This window comes from Chinchilla lanigera, unplaced genomic scaffold, assembly GCF_000276665.1.
Source record: "Chinchilla lanigera isolate Chin_1 unplaced genomic scaffold, ChiLan1.0 scaffold00006, whole genome shotgun sequence".
NCBI lineage: Eukaryota > Metazoa > Chordata > Mammalia > Rodentia > Chinchillidae > Chinchilla > Chinchilla lanigera.
Window position 1 is genome coordinate 23,128,804 of NW_004955407.1, and position 27,892 is coordinate 23,156,695.

At 33.5% G+C, this 27,892-nt stretch overlaps 1 pseudogene; it reads left to right on the plus strand.

Moving 5' to 3' along the window:
* Positions 1 to 27,892, plus strand: part of LOC102008500 — a 144,650-nt pseudogene that overhangs the window by 111,832 nt on the left and 4,926 nt on the right.

A 27,892-nucleotide genomic window follows, 5' to 3' on the forward strand; every position in this document is an offset into this window, starting at 1 on the left:
CCACATACAATTTCTGCTTCACTTTGATCCAACCATACTTTCTTCCTTGATGTACTTGAAAATCTTAAGCACATTTTATTAGACTGTGGTATTTTGTTTTCTTTTCTGATTTTTTTTTTTATTATACTATTTCTTGAGCCTTCACTGGTCTTGATGCATACTAAATTCTTGAAAATATTTTATAAATGTAAAGCACAAGCAGTTTGTGGATAATGGTTTTCTTAATCTAGCAATGTTTTTCTAAGAAGAGTTTTAAATATTTGCAGTTTCTGAGGCTACTTTTTTTTTTTAATTTTGTTTTTCTCCAGTACCAGGAACCGAACTCACGACCTTGTGCTTGCCAGGCAGGGGCTTTGCCGCTGAGCTAAATCTCCGGCCCCATATTTGCAGTTTCTGAGTAACTCAGCAGCCAATCAGTCCCACTGTTTTAAATTCTTAAATACCATACTTGTTCTTGCCTAATCTCCTTGCCCTCTCACTAATTCAACATTAACAGTCAGAAGTTAGAGCTAGGGAATGGAATTTGAGGTAGATACGATCTCACAAGTTAAAACCAGAAAAAATTGCAAAAGTAGTCCACTTAAACTTAGAAAAGGGACAAAAATCTAACATTGGCAATTTTTAAAATTCTGGTTATTGCCCAATATAATAATTATCTTACCCATATGGTAATAAATATATACCATTTCTTGTAATCAGATAAATTAAAACATTTTTAAGTGATGAAAATCTCACAGTATCTCAAGTATTATAGATTTCACACAGTGGATCAAGTTTTCAGGGATGCAGGAGCAGTTATGACAAAACAGCGGTGAATTTTGCCTTGAACTCCAAGTCTAACTTGAAAAATACAATATTTAGTTACAGATGATGATATTTATTGGTATTATTATTTTGAAGTTTGATTCAAATCACATAAAAGAAGTAAAAATTATTATTTCTTTAACCCATGGTACAATATCTCACACAGTGTTATTTTCTAATTTTGGCATTTTCATGAAAAACTATTTATATTTTCATAATATCTATGTAGGAAAACCTCAAAGTAAGACCAGTTTAGCTGATGCCATTACAATTAGGTACTTGTGAAAAGAAAATATTCCATGATTATAGTTTCTCAAGTAATTTTTTCCCATTACTGTTTTCATTCCCCTAAATTTTATTTGTCCTTGCAATGTGGTTTCTCAATTTTACTTTAATACAAAAGCAATTCCTGGTTAAAGGGCAATTTCATGGCTGAAGTTTTCATCTGCTAGTACTCTCTTCTGTTTTGGCAAGGATTATTTCTCCACCTTCGTATTTTCTAGGAACCAAAGGAATAAATTCCCATGTTTTAGCTTCATGTGAACCAGCTAATCAAAGGTATTTTTGATCGTGACTAGAGATGCTTTTCACTCAGTAACACTCTCTTAATTCAATGGAATTTTATTAAACATCAGTTGTACATAAGAAACAAATGACAATACTTCTAAACATAGGGCAATGAATCCTTCCCAAGTGCATAATAATGTGAGATGATAATCCCACTGAATATTATTTTAATTAATTAAAACACCTGGAACTGAGGGGAAAAGTAAATCAGAATTATTCTTTCTTTATCTGATTACACAGGAAAAAAAGATTTGACATTTTTTATGTGTACATATTGGCAAGCTTTTCTCACTAATAGACAGCCACAATTTCAAGGAGAGGTTTAATTTAACTTATTTTTCAGAGGTTCTTCAGGATAGTATCACTGGTTCCAAAGAAGAAATATGGAAGAAGGGAATGGTGGATTAGGTTGCTTTGGTTCGTGGTGATGGGAATCAGAGGAAGGGGACAGATGTGGGAGACCACCTAATCACATTGCTCTGAAAAATGAAGCCCCTTGTCTCCCTCTTTATCTGACCTTTACTTCAACCCTATTTACTGAGGTATGAGAGCTGGCTGTACAGAAGCAGATGTTCTCTTTATTGGCCAGCAAAATGTGATTGAATCTGACCAAGGCATCAGTGTGTCTCACTGCAGCAAAGTGGGTCAGAATTCCCCCCAACTCATGCTGGAATAGAGGCTCAGGCAGGAGCCTGTGAAATTCCGTGGCAAAAGCATGAGATAACATCCAAGACGAAGGCATGAGATTAAAAAGAATTATACTTTCCTGGCGGTAAATGTGCCAGTCTTTCATATATCAACTCAGCCATTGTGCCACTAATTAGAGTCCATGTGCCTGGTGAAAGAGTCCTCTGCTTCTCCTTACACACCATGCCTACAGGGTTTGTCTTCCTGTGCACCCTGTTGTAACCCCCACCTCCATCCCTGATTGGTACCAATAAAACCTTGGGCACTCTGATTCTTGGCCCCTTATTTCACTGAGAGCAATTGGTCATTCAAAGGCCCTTGAACTAAAGATCTCTCTCGTTGTCTTGTACAATATTGCTGGGTGAAGACCTGAACCCTCCCTGGAGGTTTTGGTAGACAGACACTATTCATGGTATCTGTATCAGTCAGGGTTTACTAGAGGACCAGATATAACACAAGATATACAAATGTATAAGAAATTACAAGTTTGGCTTACAATGGTCAGTGATAGGTTTGGATGAGGAAGTGTGAAGAGGATGTCTGCACGCTGCCGAGTGAAGAGTCCAGGTCAAGCTCTGAAGCTCACAGCAGTTTCTGTGCAAATCCATATCATGAGGCTTATCTGTCACAGAATGATAAAGAATCCGTGATTATGGCCAATGAGTCTGTACCAGAAGGCTGAAGAGTCCCAGACAGAAGCCAAAGAGTCTGGACCAGAAGCCAGGAGATGACCTCCAAGCTGAAGGCAAAGACTGGCCCTCCTCCAAAGAACCAGCAATCAGTCCTTCCTCATTTCCCTTTTATTGTGTGCTACTAATCCCCCTGAGGGGATAGGGGATCCTTTACACCCACACTATCTCCCTGCCTTCTTCTTGCACAGAGTGAGGACGAATACAAAGTAAGGACTCTAGCTCCCAGCTGAGTCACACAGTTCATCTTCTAAACTTCTCAAATGAACACAATGAACAACATTCTACAGTGATAAGGGCAGGTCATTTTCACCCCAGGATGTAGAATTGCTGAGTTACTTAGTTAAGCTTCTAGACTCCTCAAGTTGACATAATATATCAACCATAACAGTATCCAAAGTCAGACTCTTGTGGTCCACCCAGACACACCCAGAAATGTATTTTATGTATTGCCTAGAGGACTTCCAATTCAACTAACTTGACATTTGCTAAACTACCACATTCTACTCCTTGGTAGCTTAACTCTGAAACACATCTCTGAACTGTACTTAATCGCCAAATAAACACAATAACAAAATAATAATTCCACCAAACATGATATCAACCTTACATACAAATGAGAACATAATAATCTCTTTCTCAATGTCTTAAATGGTTCCATCATTTTTTTTTTATTTTAAGGATAAAAGGAGGGAAACATTAACAGACATACAACATTTTACAACATATCACAAGCACAATACAGACAATACAGAGTTACAAACAAAGTGGTAGGAAATTAACAATGGTGGTTGTATTACATATTGATATCTTCAAAGTGGCTTCTCATGAAAACAGATATAGACATGCAATACTGGTCAACCAAAGACTCATTGACATCATTTTTAAGAATTCAAAGTCAAGCGCTCTTCTGAGCCTTAAGACAAACTCCTGGCTTTTTATTTTAGAATAATTAACACAAGATAAATAATGTCAGTGCATAATGGAACAGGGTAAACATTACTATTCCAGAAGGGAGGGATAGGGAAATATGAAAGGATAAGACAAAAGAAAGCCTGAAATGCAGCACAGCCAACACAAATAGTGGAGATCTATAAGTAGGATCCAGATCACAACATGGTGAGTTGTGAATTCCATGGGGCTTAGATGGTTCCATTCCTACGGCCTCACTGACTGACTCCATGTGTTCTCTCTCTCAGGCAGGTCCTGCTCACTGTCTACAATTTTACTTGGCACATCCTCCATGTTCTTTGTACCTGTGATCTCCTGGAATTTCCTTAACTCCTTTGGTTTCAGTTCCACAGTTGCATGCATGGCTCTCTTAAAGGTTCCTTACTTGTTCTCCGAATCCTTCTTTGAAACTGAATAGAAACTGTCCTTACTCTACAGCTCTTGCAGTTTGAACAATGGTAAAATCATCATCATAGGATGACACCAAGGTCTGCTCTTAGTGGGAGCAGGATCCAGCTCTTGAGAGCCTGGAAGGCTGAGCATAGTGAAATGAGCCCTAGGGAACCAACTGTCTAAGAGACACTTCTCTTTTTTCGCACTTCAATTAGATTTTATTCTTACACTTGAGATATGCATAATGATCACATTCATCACAGAGAATTTGTACATGATATAACTTGGTTTTTATTCTCATTACCCTATCTTCCCTTCAACTCCTCCTCTCTTCCCCCTTTACAAAGCTTTATTTCTATGATTTTTCTTTTCTCTCTCTTTTTTTTTTTAACTTTTTCTTCTTTCTTTTGAGCATCTTCCTCCTATTTCAAAATGTTTCTGTCCTTATTTACACTTTTAGTTTCTCACATCAGAGAAACAATGTGGAATTCACACATGTGTGTCTGATTCATTTCACTTAAGAGTATAGGCTCAAAGAACATTCATTTTCCTAGAAATGTCTAAAGTCCTTCTTTATGGCAGAGTAGTATTCCATTGTATAACGAAAAACATATCTTCTTTATCCACTCACCAATTGATGGGCATTTAGGTTGTTTCTAAGATCTGGCTATTACAAATGGTGCCACTATAAACATAAGTGTACATTTGTCACTGTGGTGTAATGCTTTTCATTCTTTTGTGAAGATATTAAGAAGGTGAATGGCTACATCAAGTGGAACTTAAGGGACCCTTCCCAAGGAAGGATTGTGGGGATTCTGTCCTCATATGAGATGGTTGTACTTTTGAACCCTTAAGATTGGGATGGATGATGTGTTGCTTATTTCCTCTTGTCCCTGTACAAGGCACATTTTTTAAAAATGGTGTAGTGAACGACCATATATCCTTTGGCCCTAAATTTACATGTGACTCATTTCAGGCCAGTATATAACTTTTTCACAAAATTTTGCCCTGCTTTTTGTCCCATATTTTCATCATATATCTGACTGAAATTAGGTAACAGTTTCCAAGCCATGCTTAAACATGGGGCTGCCTTGAAATTTCCTCTACTGGATCAGTTAGTCCACCACATATATTCTCCCACAAAGTTTCAGGACATGGATTTTTTTTTTCTTTTTTTTGCCCGCATATAACTCACATGGTTTTAGTCCAATTAACAATGATGTTCTTATTTCCAACTAAAACCTGAGCTTAGACTTTACTCTTTGCACTCTTGTCAGCATCCTCATCTTGAGTTCTGATAAAAATATCCCACAAACTTCTGCTGATAGCCTTTTAGGTCTTCTCTAAACTGTACCTCCAAACCTTTCCAAACTTCTACCACCAAAAGGTTTTCAATGTTTCTAAACAATATGCTCAGGCATAGTCCCAGTAATAAACCCACAATTGGTTGCAGTCTTCTGTGTTCGTCAACTTTTCACTGGGACACAACACCGGACACAGTCTAATAAAGAAAGGTTTAATGTGGTTTATTGTTTCAGAGCTTAAACCCAAGTTGCTGGATCCAAGGCAGAAACATCATGGAGGAAGTATGATGAAGTGAAGCAGTTCATTTTGTGGTGGCCAAAAAGCAGAATGGGGAAATAGTGCCAAAAAACAAGGGGTGACTTGGTTACTTTTCTCTCATTGCTGGGACAAAATACCCAACCCCAAAATGAAGGAAGGAAAGGTTTATTTAGCTCACAGTTTGTAGATGTTTCAGTGGCTGAAACACTCGGCTGGCCCCAAAGAAGAGTAGCACAAGGGGCTAACATTCATGTTGGTGGAAGATAGCAAAAGCAGCAAGAGCAAAAGGAAGGAGTGGCAGAAAGAGCAAACCTCTTTCCCTCCCTCATATTGTAAGCAGCACCCAGGGGGCATGTAGCTCTCACGTAATCTCCATGCTCTTCTCTTGCACAGGCTCAGGATGAATACAAAGTAAGCACTCTGGCTCCCTGCTGAGTCACAAAGAACCTTCTAAACTTCTCAAATTGACACAATGAACAACATCGCAGAAGAGCAACTGCATGTCCTTTTCACCCCAAGGTGCCAACCTGGTGAGTCACTTAGCCAAACCTCTAGACTCCCCAAGTTGACACAATGTATCAAACACAACAAGGGGCCGGGGCCCAGAGTTACCATAATCCTTCCAGGCACAGCCAAAAATATGCTTCCCTAATCCCTAGAGGCTATCTATTCAATTAAGCTGACAAATTTAAGTTTAGCAACCACAATATGCATAGTAGTGTACATATGTATTTGTATACATTGCGTATCCAATGATGATTATAACTTCCTCAGTTTTTTCCTCTTGAAATGAGACTGATACACATGTGATTCCTAAACCATATGATAAATGTTCGACTCAGTCTGCTTGTGTGTTCTCACTAAGGAATGGAAATATTTATTTCCCTATAGTACGTGTCTAGGTAATCATATTGCACATTTGTCTCTATGAATTTAAGAGCCTGCTGTTCCTACGCTTACTGGTATGGATAGATAAACTCTGGAAGACTTGGTAGGTCACATCATGGAGGCAAATCCTATTTCACAATGGACCTTGTCATTTCTGTATATATTTAAGAGTGGATATTAGAGTGTGCCCATTTTTTAAATAAAGACATATAAATGCACTAAAGTATGTTTAAATTTTCATTGGTTATTGAAGCACTGGATGCATCTTTTACCAACTGAGAAAGTATAGATTACAAAATTACAGTTTTAACTACTTTTTAACATGATGTTTCTACTGTTTGAAATTTCTAGTAGTCTGGGCAGGGCTGATAGGCTTGCATTGCTTCCAGTTTCCTGTGGCAGGTGTATTCCTTCTCAGTGATGTTACTTGGCAGGGAATTGTGAGTTAATTTTCAACAGATGTCTTCAATCAGAAGCATATGCATTGTGCAGTCAAAAAACAAGTCGGAGGAAGCTGATCAGGACACAGGGAGATATCCAATTTTGCATTGTCAAAAATTTTATGTCAGTTTTGAATGGAAAATTTTGCTTTTTCACTTCCAAGTGAACATTACAATTAAAATAAACAGAGAGATGATTACTTTGAGGAAATAAAATGAGAAATATATTTAAAATGTAAGGTTTTGTATATAGACACTTTTTATTTACATGTCCCTTGATAGAAATAAGAATTTATCTTAAAATACTTTATATAAATGAATAAGGATTTTGAATATGATCCCAAATAATCATGCTGGAAAAGGCACATTATGTCTTCACTGTTTTTATGCTCTGGAAAATCTCATGAAGGTGGATGACCAGTGGTAAATGTACAATGGGAGTGATTTGGTTAATTAAGTTATATTTTTTAAAGCTTTATTTCTAAATTGTTAGATTAACATCTCATTTTGATTCACTGGTTCAATCACAAGTGCCCATTTATTCCTATCCTCACGATTTTGTCCAACTCTGGTCTATATTCCCCAATTTACACAGACAAGTAGACCCAGAAATATAAGACAAAAAGTACCATAACACATTAACCTTTTTGCATTCTTATCATGATAAATTCTTCATGATATCACATGTACATAACTATATATAGTATGGATTATAATGTAGAATATTACCACCTAAGTACTGTATGAATATTTTTGGTTTGCAGAAAATCATTTTAGCATAATCCATGTCCAATAAATTTTATATATATTTATATACATATATATGTATGTATAGATATACTTTTTTTCTGTTCGGTGGCATTCTTACTTCTATTTATTAACCCAACACTTATAACACACTGATCAAAACACTGAAGAAGAGGGAGCCTAAAAAACTTTAATGACATTCTCTAAATGCATAAGTATCCTTTTGTCATAAATCTTTTTCTAAACTATTCTTTTTATATTGGAGAAAAAAATAGTTTCTTAGATTTGATTTCAAACTTACATTTTTACTTTTGCTTCTCTGACAGTATTATTTTTTAGCTGTTTATGCATCTGGCTGAGCACAAAATGAGCAGGTAGAGCCCAGTAAATACTGAAGTATATCGTTATCACTGCCAGTATCATAGTATCATTAGCATATTAATTACAGGATAGTGGCAAAGAAAATTCAAATGATTTAGCTTGGCAAGAGTCCCAAAAGATCAGATGGTTTTATGTAATTTCCAAGAATCTATGCTTTACTGTTTAGCATTTTAAATTTGTCTCAGTCCTTAATCAAACCACTAAAGAACTTTATCTAATTAAGGAAATGTTTTGTTATGTCCTTTACAAAAGAATATTACAAAGTCACTTGGCATTTAAAATTTAACTTTAGATTCAAATCCTCTAATATTTTATTCAAGTTTGCATATGTTATACCAAATTCTTTCTTCAAAGTTCCTGAGATAGATAAATATAGATAGATAGATAGACAGAGGTAGAGATAGAGATAGAGATGATATAGATATGTAGAGATATATTTTTAAATATTTTGGCTTTTGAAAAATTATGAAGCATTTTTGGAAAATTTATATGAGTATATTCAGAGATTTTAACTATTACAGGCTGCATTAGTCACTTCCCCATTCCAACGTTCACAATTCAAAGGAAGAAAGGTTTGTTACCAAGGGTTCAGAGAGTTTCCTCTAAGGTTTGTTAGCTCTAAGGCAGAAATGGCGTGGTGGAAAGCTGTGCTAGGTGAAAGCTGCTTAGCCCATGGCAGCCCGGAAGCAGAGAGAGAGAAGGGAGGAAAGGGCCAGAGAGTGAGAACCCTTCCAAAGTCTTGTGCCCACTGACAAATCTCCTCTATTCAGGCCCTACGGCCTAAGAGCACATTAATTTTTAACTCTTCAGTAGGATCAATCCAATGAGAAGTAGATTAGCCCCATGATCCAGCTGCCTTCCTAAAGTCCTACTTTTGAACACAAGAGAATTTGAACAACATGCTAGTTCTAAATCATAACACAAGCTTTCCCCATCCTTTGAGCAACAACTTGAATATGCCTCCTTTCTCAGTGTCTTTCAGTCACCTTGCAGTTTCCATAGAGAAACAGAAATGGCAAAACCAGCTGAAACAAAATGAAAAGCCCAATGTGGGGAAAGTAAGAGAAAAATGGGATAGAGGAACTTTGCAAGGAAATGAAGAGTTAGATGTTTCTTCCATTCAGAGGTAAAATTCAAGGTAAGCTACATGAACTGATGATATTATGTTTTACATACATACCTTAGGTCTTATTGCTAAGTTCTTACATTTGTAATCGGACCTCATTGCCATTTCCACTGATTGCCTCAGTCAGTGGATTTGTATATGAAATAGTCAAAGTAGTTGCACTAAGATCCTGGGTAGAAAAAAACTGCTAAATAACTTGAAAAGTTGAAAATTCTGACTAAGTATAAAATTCTCGAGAACAGTCATTCTATTTTAAACTTAAAGGTTTTATTCAATTAGTATGTAGTAATTTGGGGTAGTCATGCTTCCTTATGTCATCGCTCAACACAGCTACATGAATTTATTTTATTCACATTAAGAAAAGTAAATTTCCTAAATAAGATATAAAGTTTCATTCGAATTGAGGTAAGGTAAATATAGGAAACATAAATAAGAAAACATAAATAAGGAAACATAAATAAGGAAATATAAATAAGGAAAACATAAATAAGGAAACATAAATAAGGTAAATATAGGAAACATAAATAAGAATACAAATATACAGCCAGGCATGGTGCTACCTGCCTGCAATCCCATTGCTCAGGAGGTTGAGTTAGAAGGATCACAAGTTTAAGGCTAGAGTGGGCAATAGGCAATGTAGTGTGACCCTGTCTCAAAATAAAGTTTATTTTTAAAAAGTTGCTGGGCCAGGGATATACAAGCACCTGCCTGGCAAGTACAAGGTCCTGAGTTCTATTACCAGTACCAAAAATAAAAAAATCAAAAATCAAAAAAATAAAAAGTGCTTGGGCTATAACTCACTGTGAAGTCCTTGAGTTCAGTGCACAATATCACATGCACACACACACACACGCAAAAGCACACACACACATACAACATACAATGAAATCTGAGATCCCATAAACTTACCTTATGTGAATGAACTTGATCTTAAATACATTCAAATTTAACAATTTCAAGATATTTAACTAAAATTTTCTAAAATATAATTTCTATCTACTAAAATATCTTTGAAGATAAAATCTTGAAAATTTGAAACAGTGAAATGGTCTATGTGAACTGTTTAGTAATAATTAAAGACATTGCACTGATAGAAAAACACATGCTTTAAATCAATGGATGCAGTGAGTTCCTGCAGACGGCTTTACCATTGAAAGGATTGAATCGGTCAGTTCAAGTAGGTAAACTGTAATTCTAACTTTAGAGGCTGAGGGAGGAGCATCATAAGTACCAGTCAGCCTGGGCAATTAAGGAGATCCTGTTTTAGAGAGGAAGAAAGAGGGAAAGAGAGAGAAAAAGAGAAAGAGAAAGAGAAAGAGAAAGAGAAAGAGAAAGAGAAAGAGAAAGAGAAAGAGAAAGAGAAAGAAATGAGATAGAGAGAAAGAAAAAGAGAAAGGGAAAAAGAGAAAGACAAAGAGAAAGGGAAAGAGAAAGAGAAAGAAAAAGAAAGGAAAGAGAAAAGGAGGGTAGCTGGAGATATAGTTCAGTGATAGAACTCTACCCGTTTTAATCATTAGTACTGAAAAAAAGAGAGAGAGATTCCGGAGGACTGAAAGAAGGTAAGACATTGATCCTTTCTGTTTATCTGAACAATGGCAACCCTCTTTTCTTCATGTCATGTTATTCTTATTTGTGAAGGAATACTGAACCCAAATAATTCTATATGTGAGTATAAAACTATAGAAGCCATGATTGTAATGCAAAAATTAACTGAAATTCTATATTTCGTTGTTTTTAAGATTATAAATAATATAGAAAAAACATTAGAGAATGTCCCATCTCAACCCATCAGTGGAACTTAATGAGTTTAGCAATAATTGTGTAGACTAACTGCTTGATCTGGTCTCAATTTGCAGCCTAAATAATCTATCAGTAAATACAAAATCTATTTATTATGAGGATAAATCAATTGACCAGGATTATTACACTCACTTTTGAAATAATTCTTATATAGAATTTGTGTTTTACCTTTTAGAGTTTAAAGGCTTAGATTAATGAAATGTTAAATATTGTGACCAAATTCAAAAAAGTATTTGTCAGAATCTGGGAAGAAACTACAAAAACAAAATGCAAAGACCATCACAAAAAGAATTAAAGAGTAAAAATATATAAGAAAAAGTAGTAGAAAAAATGCTCTAATTTCAGATTAATTTAAGAAAACAATCCATAGATCAAATATGGCCTACAAACGTCAAGCAAGACAAACAGAGAAAAGAAGGAAAGAGCACAAAATTGACATTAAGAGAAACCACTGAAATTGCACCTTTATAGGAAGTATAAAATGAGATTCAACTAGCAATCATTTCAACACTCATAAAGTAATAACTCATAGGGCTGAGCTGAGATTTTTTGATATGTTAGTGCTCCTCTTTTAGCAATCTAGAAGAAATACAGAGAAAAATCACCAATACTAGAGCACTCCTGGGTGACGTCATCAACTGGCTATTGGTCAGGGTTTGATTCTGCGTTCAGAATTCAGCACCAAAAATGAACAAATAGGGGGCTGGGGATTTAGCTCAACGGCAAAAGCGCTTGCCTGGCATGCGCAAGGTCGTGAGTTCGGTTTCCGGTACCGGAGAAAAACCAAAAAAAAAAAAAAAAAAAAAAAAAAAAAAAAAAAAAAAAAAAAATGAACAAATAAACAAAATATTTCTTGCCATTCACAGAGTGCTCCTTCATCCTAAACATAAACATAACTTCCTTTTATTAAGGAGGTTATTCCTATATACTTAAAATTCTATTTGTAAATGTTGAAATGTCATTTATGTAATTGAGAACATTAAATTTATTTATTTTAAAATTAGTAAATATAGTTATATTCACCTTAGGGATTTGTCACATATGCATATCATATTTATTTTTCTTTCTTCCTACATCCTTCCTCCTCCCAACTTACGCATGTCCCTACTTAGAATACTAATTATTTTAAATCTCAGAGACCATATATTAAGCTACACCACATTTTCTCTCCTAAAATAAAACTTAACATATTTTAAATAATTTAAATTATATGAAGCATAATTTCAGAACATAGCAACATTGCACTTTAAATAAATTTTAAAAATCACAGGAAAATGTTCCCATGTTGTGAAGTTAGGACATTTCTATTTAATATAAATTATTTTTTGATTTCTAGAAGGTGGGGATGCAAATTTCTCTAAGTTATTGATAAAATAGAAGTCAGGACAGAAAATTAATAAAATCAAAGGCTAGTTTTGAAAAAGATGAATAAATTTGATATATGTTAGGTTAATAAATAAAGGATATAAATAAATATAACCATAAAAATAAGACTTTTGTATAATTTTAAGATTTTTAAAATATGTGTATATATGAAAAGATAGTCAAAAAGTAGACCAAAATTTGATAACAAATAAGAAATAGATAATAACCTTAAAAGATATAAACTAGCAAAGTGAACAGAGGAAGAAGTAACCTAAATCACACTTATGTACTAAATAAATAAAGCACACAGCTACAAGTTTCCAATCTGCCAAAGAATCTTCTGGGCATAATATAGGCCCAGGTTGAGACAGTAATGAATGTTACTAAGTAAGGAATGAATAATTAAAACTCTTAGGATTTGATGAAGACTAAAAGAATAAGAAAAATAAACAAGAAACTTTATTCCAGTATTCCCAAACTTTACATGAAAGTACAATTTCCTTGAAAGTCAAACTTGAATATATTCACTATGAAGCAATAGGTAATATGAATAGCTCTGTACATTTTAAGGTATGTTACAGAAATTGAATTTGCACTTTAAACATTTTCTTAAAGAGAGCCTCAGGCCCACGTGGCACCACTGGTAAGTTCTATCAAACATTTTGAAATAAAAATTGGAATGACACTAGAAGCTCCAGATTTATTCTAGGTGGTGAGCATTAATACAGAAGCTAAAAACAGTCAAAAATTTTATGTGAAAAATTGCAAATTAATATTTATGACTAAAAAATGAAAGTTAACCAAAAATTTTGTAAATTAATCCAGTATATATTATATTTTAACTAAGTTCAGAACCATTTAAAAACTCTAGGTTATTCAATATTGGAATGTAAACACACAGTTTTGAAAATAAAGAGTCTAAATAAAAACTAAAAAGACACATGACAAACAGTAATTTCAGAAAAATTATTTGACTAGACTTCAAATAAATTTGCATTAAAAAATCAAAGCAAAGTTGAAGAAAGCATTGCACAATAAATGGCATTTTTTCTGTGGTAACAGGAATCAAACTTAGGACCTTGCATTGGCCAGGCAGGCGCTGATGCCACTGAGCTATATCCCCCACCCCAATAAGGGGTATTTATAAGGAAGCTCAGAAGCTGGGTGTGGTGGAACCCATCTGTAATCCCAGCACATATTCTTATACAAGAGGCTGAGGCAAGAGAATTGTTGCAAATTCAAGACCAGCCTGGGCTACAAAGAGAGATCAAGTCCAGCCTGAACTACATAGCAAGACCTTGTCTCGAAAAGACAAATAAATAAATAAATAAATAAATAAATAAATAAATAAATAAATAAATAAATTTAAAAATAAATAAATAAATATGCTTCAGCTGAGGTATTAAAGGTAAAAATTTTCATGCTTATCCAGAAATTTTTGACAAGTCTAAGACATATACCTTCATCATTTCAATTAATGATTTAATACAGAAAATAGGTAGTGTAATAAAAAAGAGCAAAAATAAAGATAAAAAGATGAGAAAGCAAAAAATAGGAATGTAACTCTATGTACCAAAATTCTCTTAGAACTCAGAAAAATTGTTCAAGTGTTACGTGACTACTTTTAATAATGTTGCACAACTCAAAGACAGCATACAAAATGCAGGCACTCTTACACATTTTAGCAATGGGGAATTGCTTTAAAAATGGTAGAAAGGAAGGATGATTGGAAGAAAAGAAGGTAGAGAGGCAGGAAGGAAGGCGAAAAGGAAGGAAAGAAACAAGAAAGGAAGAAATGATCACCTGTTAAGTGAAAAAATGTAATATGAACAAGAAATATAGGATTCTTAATTACACTACAGCTTCTGGCTACAATTTTTCAGAGAAGTTCTCAAACTTTTCCTGACATTAATTGTGAAATTCTTATTGTTTATTATAATCTGAAAACTTTTCATCTTTGAGAAAAATAATACTGTAATTAATTTCTCTTTTAAATTTGAAATGCAAAAATAACTTTGAGAAATAACTTATAAGAGTTATTTCTTTGAAAGATAAAATAAAATTGATAAACCCCAACTAACCTTATTTTAAAAAGGAAAGAAAAATTTAAATGCATACAATAAGGAATGAAAGGGATGAAATCACTACAGATCATGTAGAAATTCAGAAGATCATCAATACCTACTTTGAAAATCTTTACTCTCGTAGGATGAAGAACACAGAGGAACTGGACAGATTTCTAGATAAATATGAATTGCCAAATCTCAGTGAAGAAGATATAAACATCTTGAAGAACTCTGTACCTGCAAGCAAACTTGAAAGTGAAATAAAACAGTTGCCAATGAAGAAAATCCCTGGTCCTGATGTATTCACAGCTGAATTCTACAAGACATTTAGAGAACATTTAATGCCAATTCTTATCAAACTCTTTAATGAAATTGAAAGGGAACTCATTGCCCCAACTCATTCCTAGAGACAAGTATTATCCAGACACTAAAACCAGAGAAAGACCCAACCAAAAAGAGAACTACAGGCCAATCTCCCTCATGAATATAGATGCAAAAATTCTGAATAAAATACTAGCAAACAGAATGCAACAAATTTTTAAGAAGCTTATGCACCATGACCAAATGGGATTCATTCCAGGAATACAGGGATGGTTCAATATAGGTAAATCAATTAATGTAATATACCATATCAGTAGAGCCAAGACAAAAATCACATGATCATCTCAATTGAGGCAAAAAAAGCTTTTGATAAAGTCCAACACTCACTCATAATAAAAACCCTACAGAACATAAAAATAGGTGATCCTTACCTCAATCTGATAAAAGCCATCTATGAGAAACCAACAGCTAACATCATTTACATTGTCAAAAATTAAAAATTTTCACTTTAAACTCAGGACCTGAAGACAAGGATGTCCACTGTCACCATTGTTATTCAGTTTAATTCTGGAAATATGATCCAGAGCAATTAGACAAGAGAGAGAAATAAGAGGAATAAGGATAGGAAAGGAAGAAGTGAAATCATCATTTTTCACAGATGACATAATACTCTACGTAGAAGACCCCAAGCACTCCACCAAAACATTTATAGATTTAATAACCAAATTCAGTAGCATAGCTGAATACAGCATCAACACTCAAAAATCAGTAGCATTCCTGTACACAAACAACAAAATGACTGAGAGAGAAATTCAGGAAACCACATCTTTCATAATAGCATCTAAAAAATGAAATAATTAGGGATCAATCTAACAGAAGTAAAAGATCTATACAGTGATAGTTGTAGTACTCTGAAAAAAGAGATCAAAGAGGATTACAGAAAATGAAAAGATATTTCTTGCTCGTGGATATGAAGAACAAGTATGAAAATGGCCATACTTCCAAAATTGCTGTGGAGATTCAATGCAATTCCAATTAAAATACCATTAGTATACCTCACAGATCTAGAGAAAATATTTCTAAAATTCTTTGGGAATCCGAAGTAGCGTAGAATACCAAAAGCATCCTGGGAAACAAAAGAAAGGCAGGAGACATCACAATTCCTGTCTTGAAACTATACTACAAAGCTACTGTGATAAAATCAACATGGTACTGACCAAAAAATCAGACTTGAAGATCAATGAAACAGATTAGAAGTTGCAGACATAACTACAAACACACTCAGCCACCTTGTCTTTGACAAAGGGGCCAAACATGCTCACTGGAAGAAAGATAGCCTCTTTAACAAATGGTGCTGGAAAAACTGGCTTTCCACATGGCAGACACTAAAACTAGACCCATGTCTGTAACCTACAATCAGAATGGATCAAATATCTAAATAACAAAACAGAAATACTAAATATACTGGAAGAGAAAGTAGCTAAGAATCTCGAAGATCTAGGGGCAGGCAGAGAATTCATGAACAAACAACAGACTACACGAGAAATATTTCAAAGAATCAACAACTGGGATCTTATCATATTGAAAAGTTTTTGCACATCAAAAGAAATCACAAGAGAGTTAAAAGTAAACCCATGAATTAGGAAAAAAAAATTAGTCAACTGTTCCTCACATAAAGGACTTCTATCTAGAACATATAAAGAATTAACAAATATTAGCCCCTCAAAATTCAAAGACCCAATCCAAAAATGGGCATCTGTGATGAATACACTCTTCTCAGATAAACAAACACTAATTGCAAGTAAATGTATGAAAAAATGTTCAATATCCTTAGTCATTCGAGAAAAGGAAATTAAAACAACACTAAGATTCCATCTCACCCCCCAAAAAATGGCTATCATTAAGAAATCAAGCAATGACAAATCCTGGAGAGGCTGTGGGGAAAAAGTAACACTTCTCCACAGCTGGTGGGAGTGTAAATTGGTGAAACTACTGTCGAAATCAGTTTGGAGATTCCTCACCAAAGTAGGATTAGAAGTCCCACTTAACCTAGCTATTTCTCCTCTGGGTATTTTCCCAGAAGAATTAAAATATCATACCACAGCAATACATGTTTATAGGAGCACAATTTGTCATTGCTAAATCTTGGAAATGACACAAATGCCCATCAGCTGAGAAATGGATAAAAACAATGTGGTATTTTTATACAATGGAGTATTATTCAGCTATGAAAAAGATAAACTGGAGGCTTTTGTAGGTAAATGGATGCAATTAGAGGCCATACTCATAAGTGAAATAAATTGGACTCACATGTGCAAACATCATATTGTCTCCTTAGTGTAAGAACATGAAAGTAAAACCCAAAATGTACCATAGATGATATGAAAGGGAAAGAAATTGTTCAAAGGAAGGAACAAGTGGGATGAGGGAGAGAAGAAAAAGAAAGAACAAAGGCAATATATATATACATACATATATATATATATATATACACATATATGGATAACTGGGATAACTGTACTGCTGGTGTCTGATGGTTTATTGAAAGGAAAAGTTATTCTTAATTTTTTATACCAAATTTGCATGTTTATATCTTGTAATCTGTGCAACTTGTGTAAAGACAACAATATGCAACATAATAACCATTGGTGGATTCCTACAGTCCTGTTTAGTGAAACTCTGTATTATATCAAAATTTTAAATTGTTATTTTCTTATTCGCTTTCATGGTTTGGTCAATTTTCCATTCTTACATCTGAAAATCTGAGCAACTTCATTGAAGATAGCAATATGTAACATAACAACTGCTGGGGGCCGGGGATTTAGCTCAGCGGCAAAAGCGCCTGCCTGGCAAGCGCAAGGTCGTGAGTTCGGTTCCCGGTACCGGAGAAAAAAAACAAAAAACAAAAAACAAAAACATAACAACTGCTGTTAATTCCTATCATTTGCTTTGAAGCTCTGTATCATTTTTAATGTCCTTGCTTTGTTTTGTATGCATTTTGCTATTGTTCTTTTTATTCTTTTTTTTTACTATTCTCTTTAAAATAATAAATAAATTTATTGAAACTACTTTCTGGAAATATGCAAGAAAATAAGAATAATTAATTTTCATAAGTTGTTCCTATAAATTCATTTAAACTTTCCATTGGATAATTTTGTGAAACTATTTAAGATAAATAATAACTTTAAATGCAAACATATTAAAAGGTGTAAAAGTCAATATTATGGTACAGATAAAACCTGTTAAGTTAGTTATCTGTGAGTTATAGGTGAGAAAAAAAATTGTAATATAACTATGTCTAAACTAGTGAATACCAAAATAAATTAATGCACTCAGAAATATTTACTTCTATATATAAATAAAAGAAAACTTTCAAAATGCACAGATTTCAGTACTTAAATTGAAGAATTACATAAAATTTATAGACAAATTTCTTACATTAAAAAGATTACAGGAAGAGCCTCAAAGTTAGTTAGAAACTCTATCCTAAGAGAATCAAGAACTTAGAAGAATACATATGAGGAGAGTAAAGTAACATACATTTGAGTAGAAATTTTTACAAGTAGAAGTTAAAATGTAACAGAAATAAAACAGTATACAATTAAATGTATGCATTTCTATTCACAATTTTACATTTTAAAATTGATACATTTCTGAAAAAATTATGGACAGAATTAGAAAATGTATATGTATTAGGAAACAATATCAATATATGTGTACTGCAGTTGCAGTGGTCCATTGAATGTATCATTTTTTTGTTGTTGTTCTGGGACTCTAACTCAGGATTTTGTGCTTGCCACACAGTCGTTTGTGCAGCTGAGCTATATCCCTGGCCCAAAAGTTAATTTTATTTTATTTTATTTATTTGGGGGAGGGGATACTAGGAATCTAATTTGGGACCTGGCACTTACCAGGCAGGCACTTGTGTCACTGAGCCATATCCCTGGTTGCAGTGGTCAGCTGAGAGTTTTAGCTTGAATTATAATACTATTTTGAATACACAGAAGATGTGAAAAATCATACCATTACCAAAAGAGAATCTATCAAAGGCTAAGTAAGATAAAAGAATATTATGTATAGACTTATTTAAAAAATTGAGCCTGTAAAAATATGAAAAAAACCTCTCATGGAAAGCACTTATACAGACCAGATTAAAATTAATATACTCTGAAACATTTAAAAATAACAATACAAATTTTACTTTAATTAATTTCTAAAAAAATCTAAATCAGACTAATTTATAAGTATGAATATTGCCACACCAACTTATTAATTGACTATGTTTTTCTTACAAATGTTGTTAGAAAACCAGTTTAATTCCACTTATTGATATTCACAAAATTATTCTAAATAAAATACTATAAAAATGAATAGAAAATCTTACAAAGAGAATAACATATCTGACCAAATTTGCTTCTCCTTTGAATATAGGATGATTTAGTATTAGAAACTTTTTTCCATAATTCGTCATATAAAGTGATGAAATCATAAAATCTTATGATTATAAAAATAAAAACTGTGTGCTTGACATTCCCTAAGGTACACAGATTTAAAATTCTCATATAAGTGAAGGCCAATTTCTTTAACTGATCAAACTTTTCTGAAGACTATTATTAGTTTTTCATTATATATCAACAAATACAAGTATAGTTATTCTAATTTATACTAAAAGTGTATAAAGTAACATGATTTGAATATACTAACAATTTTTACATGTAGATTAATGACTTCCTTTCTACTAATGAAGAAAACAAATTTGTAGGGTAATTTACTATGGTCAGTATAAAACATACAGAATCATATAAATATATGTATATACAAAATAAGCACCTGAGCATATATAAAAATTAGTTTTCTTTACATCCATAGTACGACATGAAACATATAACTTAAAATACTAAAACTGAAAATATCACCTAGTATAAAAGCCTGGTAATAAACCTACAAAATCTGTGATATCTCATTGTGGAAAATGAATATACACTGTTTTTGGTTAGACTAGTGTATATTAAGATATCAAGTACTTTTAAAATTTATCTTTACATCCTTATAAAAATGATTGTTATATCTTAGGTTAACATAGAATGTCACTTTTAAGAGAAAAAGCACAGTAACATATTTTACCATATTTAATTTATAAATAAATCAGTATGTAGCCCTCTCCCTATTTGTTATCAAGTGTGATATTATTGAATGTTTAAAGATAGAAATACAAATAAATAAATTCAAGGAAAAAAGTAGAGATCAATATATATGAAACAGTGTGTGTGCATCTGTGTTTCAAAATAATAAAAATGAGAAAAATTGTGGTTTTAATAGTTGCATAATTGCAAAATATTTGGATCCCTACCTCACTCCTACACACATACACACACAAATACAAGTACAAAATATATGAGCTGGGGATATAGCTCAGGGGCATAAGCGCCTGCCTGGCAAGTTCAAGGTCCTGAGTTTGATTCCCAGCACCAAAAAACCTAAAAAACAAAAAACAAACTATATATGTTGTCCACATTAAAATATTACTTAATAGTTTCATGATTCGAAACCACCGAATTGTAACTGATATATTGATTGCGTGGCTTTTGCTGAATTCTTCCCATATAGAAATACTTTGCTTTCAGTATGTATAAATTATATACTCTCTTATCTGAACACACAAAACTTAAGTTTCAAACTGATAACATATTGCTTTTCCTGAAATTTAATGAGTTCTTCTGTGTTTAAATTAGTCAGTAAACATCAAGAGTGAGTTTCATTCAGACTGACTTCCTGTGGAAATAGGAAAACATAAGTACTTAATACTCGTGGGCAAAAACTAGAGAAAAACATTGGTTCCTACCAGCTGAGCTCTTCTCGGAGGTCAGACTGATGCCTCTGGAGTTGGAATTTCAGGAGTAACAAGAATTACACGTGGCTGCCAAAGAAAACAGACAACCAGCTATCAGCAGTTTGGTACTCTAACGCGCTATATCTGAATGCCCGTTGGAGAACATCACAATCACAGAACATATGGCTAGATGAATACTTTATCTTTCCAGTTTATTCTTCTCTTAACCATCTATGATGAATTTCTTATATACTCCATGTTAAAAAAACGCATTAATATGAAAACTCTTGTACTCAAAATGAATGAAAACTCATTTTGCTTCAGTACAACTTTATTTGAATGATTTTTTTGTTAATTAAGTAGTAAAATGTGCGGAAGTTAAAAAACTAATAAGTACATAAAGAGAAGAGTCAAACTGTGATTACCCAGAACACATGGAAGAAGAACGTGTAAGTCAAAGGTACAAAATTATATTTTGAAAGAATACATCTTGAGATCTAATGTACTGAATTCAAACTATGGCTAACAATAGTGTACTATGTAGATGGAATTAGACCAAAAATTATACTTTAGGTAATATTGACACATACAAAAAAACGTGTCTGAAATAATGTATGTGCTAATTTTATTGACTATGGTAATCATTTTACAATGCATATGTAAAAAAAAATCCTATTGCATATTGTGTTGTGTACAGTACATTTGAATAATAAAAAAGAAACAAAGTATTAATGAATCATGTTACAGTAACCAAACTCTGACATATACATCCTAAATTTAACTTCTTTTTTAATAAAAATTAATGATGTGATGTTAAAAATTATGGATGACTTGACTGCAAAGCATTTTCTGTTGTTTTAAAATGTGAACTATATATATAACACTACAGAATTTAAAAAAAAAAATAATGTATTACTATCAGTAGCTAGACTATTGTAAGATTTATACATTAAGGTAAGAAAGAGTAGGTCACAATGTATACAATTAATTCATGTATTGAGAAACATCCATGATGTTTCTCTTGTAAAGTTAATTTTCTAATCACTAGGCAAATCCATAGATAATAAAACTTAAGCCCAATTTGCTCATGTATCAAAACTATTGCCAGAATATTTGGTAATATAAGATTGTTTAAAAATATTGAAAAATTATATTTCAGTTTCAAAGTTGATGCTTGAAATTCAAAGTTTATAACTCATAAATTGCCCCACACAATCATGAAAAACTTATATTTTAATTGGACAAACTTCCGGAAGATGATTATACTAATTTCACACATAACTACATCATTATTGATATTTCCATTTCAATAAACACTGAAAAAGTAGCCATAATAATATTTTTCACCTAATGATATGTGTGATTAAAATTCACAAATAATAAAGACCACTTTCTCAATCACTATTCTGGTGTAGGAGTAGAAATCCATGTCAGCAAGATCCTTAAATTTCTCAGCAAACTTTCAAACTTTTAAATAAATGAAAGAGGAGAGCACATAAATTAAGTTCTTTTTAAGGCTGAGAAATAATAGAAATAGATTTCTTAAAGAAACTTGTGAATTAATAAAATGTAAAATACACCTGACCCTAAAATAATATATGTAAAGTATCTATGAGCATTCAATGAATTTTAAATATTAAACATTGTTAGCTATTTATTTATGTTGTATGATTTTATTGTTACTATGTATTTATTTATAGGTTTGTATTTATAATTTAATATTATATGTAGTATCTCTGGCCATCACTTTAACTTTATTTATTTAGTTAGTTTATCTTGAAAAAACTGAATGAATTTTAAGAGAAAAAATGATTGTTTCTTAAGCATAAACTATACCACAATAGTATTTTTATTTCTTCATTTATTAATGTTTAGGTCACCTTATCAAAATCAATATACAAAGGGATACTCATTTTTCAAACATTAACAAGAACAGAAAAAATTATTGAAATGTCTACAAATGATCAGCTTATGTTGGCAAAATACAAAGGAAAAAGAGAAAGAACTTAGAAATATTAAACAAAATCAATTTTAGCAAAGTAAATATAAAGTAATATTAAATGGTTTAAATTCCTCAAAATACTAGAGTAGAAGAATGAATATAGTGTCATTTTTTTTTTTTTTTTTTGGTACTGGGAATCAAACTCATGACCTTGTGCTTGCAGGGCAAGCGCTGTGCTGCTGAGCTAAAACCGCAGCCCCACTATAGTGTCATTTTTGGAAAGGTTAAAAGACTATAATAAAAAATAACATTATAGAGAACGATCATTGCTAAATATTAAAACATAGATTGACAGAACAGGATGGCATTAATCATGATAGCAATAAAAAACTGCAAATGTTTGATATAATTATATTTATGCACAATTTAAATAGAGTTAAAGATAATTCAGTGAAAACAGAGCAGGAAGCCAATAGAAACTCATATTTAGATTATTTAATATGAGAAAGTTTTCTTAAATTTCAAGAAAGTAAAAAAGGTAAAATTAAAGAAAATAGTCTTCAGCACAAAAAAGAAACTTTTAGTATTCTTCAGCTTTACATTATTTGAAGATATTAATCATTATGAAAACATTTTATAATAATTACATAAATTTCATTTTAATTCTAAAATAGCCTCTACAAGAGCAGTCACTTCAGGAGTAGTCAACACATCCAGATGTTTATCTTCCTAATAAGACTGTCTTAACATATGACACAAAGCTTGATATAAGTACCTAGTCAAATAGGCAGGATAACAAAGGAAAAAAATCCTTTGGGATTATAGTACAAGCTTTCAATAATTGAAAATCCAAGCAGGCCAAAACCTGAACACATTTAAGAAAACATAACCAAATTTATGAACCAGTTAGACTTTATATATCTTGCTATAGGCATGAAGCTATTTACAATAGGCTACACTTATGTTAAGTGATGGCAGAACATTTTCCAAACTAAACAATGTTCTGGCACAAATTTATGATTTCCTCAAATCATTCAAATAATGTCCTGTCCAAATGAAATTAAATTAGTAATCAGGTGAAGAAATGTCTCTTTTCAAAGAATATGTCTGAGGTGAGATCCTCAGAAGAAAGAAGGCACATGGGGCAGACATCAGTTTAAAAAGCAGGTAGCAGCAAGAAAGAAAAGCTGTGTCTGTATTGTTTATTTCTTATATATGTCATTATCACCTATTTACATTCTTCTCTGCTTGCCTAGCCAGCACAGGAGTGGTTTGCTACACCTAAGCTGGCCAGTCACTGAGGGGGGCTGCAAGAGAGATTTTTTGCTTGGGAGGTCCCCAGGTCAAAGAATGCACATATGAAACAGTTCAGCAACAACAGCAGGCAGCATGGGGCAAAGCAGAGCTCAAGAGCTACCTGTGATTCTTATACATTATGTGATTCTTATACATGTTGTCATCATCTATTTACATTCTTATATGCTAACCTCTTTGGCATACGGGTAGTGGTCCACTACTAAGTCATGGTTACATAATTGTGCCCCATTGTGTGCCTGTGCTGATAATGGAGTCTTGTCCTCAATGTTGTCTGGAAGCATTCTTACATATCCCGAGCTTTGTCTCAGTCTGAGTGATTCACCAAATCTCATTCACTCAGCGGATGATGGAGAGTCATCTCTTTCAAGTGGCCCATGAAGGGGCCCATACACACAAAGACCACAGTGATACAGGGAATGACAGAATATTATCGACTCCATTACTACCACAGTACAGGTTGTGGCTATCCAGTGCTAGACGGATAACAAGGATTTGCAGCACTGAGTAAGGGTGTACTGTTAAATGGGCCTGGACAGTGGACACCTCTGCATCCATCTCTTGCAAGCCTTTTTGTACCTAAGTCTGTTAGTCAGGGATATAAATACAATATTCTACATAGAAGAGGGAATAAGTGCCTCTCTTGTGTTGCAGCCAGCAAATCAAGAGCCATGTAGTTTTTGTAAAGTCATCTTTCTCATTTGAGAAGTCTCATCCATGAACAACATCAAAGCTCAGCATGTAACATTCGATGCCTGGGGCGTATGTTGAGAAAGAGTTTTAACTTACATAGCTAGAAAAAAAAACTTGAATGGCTATGTCTGTGCTCTTGCCCCTGGGAATATCAAGGCCGTCAGATAAACCCACTGGACCATCCTTTGAGAATGGTGCCATCTGATATTCCACTCCTGATTGTGGAATGTGTCTGTAAGGGTGGATCTGATAGTGTCCTTAACATATGGAAATCCTCAGGTTCAGTGTACTGCAGTGTGCAGATAGGAACCTGATCTCTACTTTGAGCATTCTATCACAACTTTGATCTTCTGAAATTTGACTAGAACTGTATATCAAGCTCTGCTTTTCTAGCCTGCATCTCAAAATATTTCCAAACTGTTGCAAGCTAAAGGTTTCAGAAGTACATGTTTGTGTACAGTTCCAGTAATAAGACCACATCTCTGGTACCAATTTCATTCATTAATCAGGTTTCCAGGGGCACAATACTTGGACCTACATGAAGGAGGAGAGGTTTCGTTTGATTCACAGTTTTGGGGAATTCAGTCCATACTTCGCTGACTCCAAGGTAGAAACATTACAATGGAAGGGCATGTGAAGCAAAAATGTTTGTCATGTGACATGAAACATACGAGGGGAAAGTAGCAGAAAGGAAATGGGCTGCAGCCATATGTGATATGGAAACACACATTATTAAGAAATGACTAATCTGCTAGGCATTTCTTAATAGGGTCAAGTTGACATATCAGTAATAAAGGTTATATTTTTAAATACCACCAAAGAGATCTTTACAATAAAGTTTAATATTTTACAACAGGTAATATTATGTGCTGATTCAAGTTTATTCAGGTGTTTAAACTTTGATTTAAGCTTTCCATAAAATTAATTTAAAAATATTACTGCACAAGAGAGTTTTATAACACAAGCACTTCAAAATTGGCTTAAAGGAAGACTAATTTTTAAAAATTTGATTGCCTCATTATTTGTTCAGAATACCATAGTTGTCAGTTATTCAGGTAAAATAGTTGATTAAAAAATGTACAGGTAAAAATGATAATATCACAAGAAAAGCATATTAAAACTGCTTTATTCACTTTTGTTCCTATTTTAACTTGTTTAGAAATACTACCTCTGTTTAAAGACAATATAAAGGTTAATGTGTCCATTTTTCTACACATATTATTTATTCCTTGCTTCCCTACAACATCCAGTCAAACAAGTCTAAATTTTTATTCCAGAAATCATTATCCAAATGCAATTAACAATTGCAACATTTCATTTTTCCTTTTCAAATGCATTGTATCTATAAGTATCTAAAATTTTTAAGAGGAATATGCCAAAATATTGCCACTTACACTCTTTTTAAGAAACTCAATTTGTACATATGTCATTTGACAGAGGTCAGAAAAATTTAACAATGAACAATTAGTATACTTGTATGCATTTATCCTGAAATAATTCTGTCTGAGATCTACCTCAGAGACTGGTGGAACACATTTCTAGGTGTATGTATTTGGGCCGAGGTGGCATGGCCTACTATTTCTAGTCCCTCATCCATTTCACTGTTGGACTATTTCATTTCTCCTTTTCTCCTTTCAATAAACTAAGCAGGTTTCCTTTGCTATGTCCTTCCACCACGTTTCTGCCTTGGAGCAAGCTGGACTGAAACCTGAACCATACTGAAGGAGGATTTTAAAAAAGGTGAACATTCCAAATTTCTCATCTCTCCTGTTGATCTTTGTTCTAATACAGCTTGAACTTGGAGAGAGGATTAAATACTCCACAGCCAGGCATTTTCCACACCAGTGCAGTGGAACTTGAATGGGTTGAGGACAATTCTGAAACAGCATGCTACAGGATTGTGGTAAGATTTGGGGGTCCAACATACAACTGCAAGTACAAAAAGGGAACTGATTACCTACGAGGGTATGCCAAGAAGTCAGACTCAGTGTGAGTCAGATGAAACCTAAAACTCCAAGCTAAGAGGACCAGGAATGCCCAGCAGGAAGAGTGGCTTGCAGGAGGAGTGGGAGGGGACCCCAGAGTTGGGGAAATAAAAAAAGGAGAGGTGTATGACTGTGTGAGAAAGAGGAGAGTGAAGTGTGTGGGGTCACAGATATCACGGCATGGACTATAAGCTCCAGGCAAGTGTGGGCATAACCGGGACTAGTTGCAATCCACATAAGGCTTATAAGGCATCCCATAAATAGAAGATAAGTTATGGGATCAAAGTTCAAGCTTACACAAATCCTCTGATTGGTAAGAAGCTCCTGAAAACTTCCAAAAAGGAGATGGTCTAATTGGCCTGAAGTGAAAGTGATGATGCATGCCACAGCAGGAAAGAAATGGGAGGAAAAGTGTTGAAGTTTATCACATTAAAAAGTATGAGACAAATCTTAGCTGAGTGACAAATTTGTTTTTGGCTTCAATTTAAATTGGTATTGTTTTTAATTAATATGTTTGAAACATTTCTTGTGCATTGTAAATCCTTATACTATAATTACAAGGTGAACTTGCTTTTTTCTTTGCTCTCTGCTAGTTTAAGATAAGAATACTGATTACTAGGAAGTGTACTGACAGCCAGGCAAATGTAAAATGTAATAATCTGATACCAAAGAAGAGAAAGAAAGAGAGAGAGAGAGAAAGACAGAGAGAGAGAGAGAGACAGCGAGTTTGAGGGGGAAGAACTTTAAAATCCAAGTGGCTGGAGCCACGTTTATTATACATTTTACAAGTGGGATAGAAAAATATGCTCTAAATATGAAAGATATACTTTTGATATAAAAGGTTTTCATACAATAACATTTTTGACCTAAAAAAAGATAAAGAGAGAAATGATGACAAAACTGGAAAGCTCATGCTTGTCAAAAGAAATCTTGTTCAGTAGTTTATAAGAAAGTATGTATGTTTGCTTGTTGGTTTGTGGAGCCAAGGCTGCTCCTCCTAATATCTTCTTGTTCCTAAAAATGGACTAGCATGGGTATGTTCCTGACTCCCTCAGTCACTCTTCCCCAGATCTCAGCTTGCTGTCAGTTTTACTTTATATTTAGCACTCACCCAAAAAATCTATCTATTGGCTTTGAATTAAAAAAACATTTTTATTATATAGAATAGATACACCAATATGGGGTAATAAATCTAGGGGTGGTCTTAAACACTTTTAAAACTCTTTGTAAAGCTGATTGGTTCTCCTTTGAAGTTGAATGGTTGGCTGAAGAACAGTAGACAGGAAAGAAATGTATTTGTACATTGGGTTGTAAGCAATGACAGAGGACAGCTGGGGCAC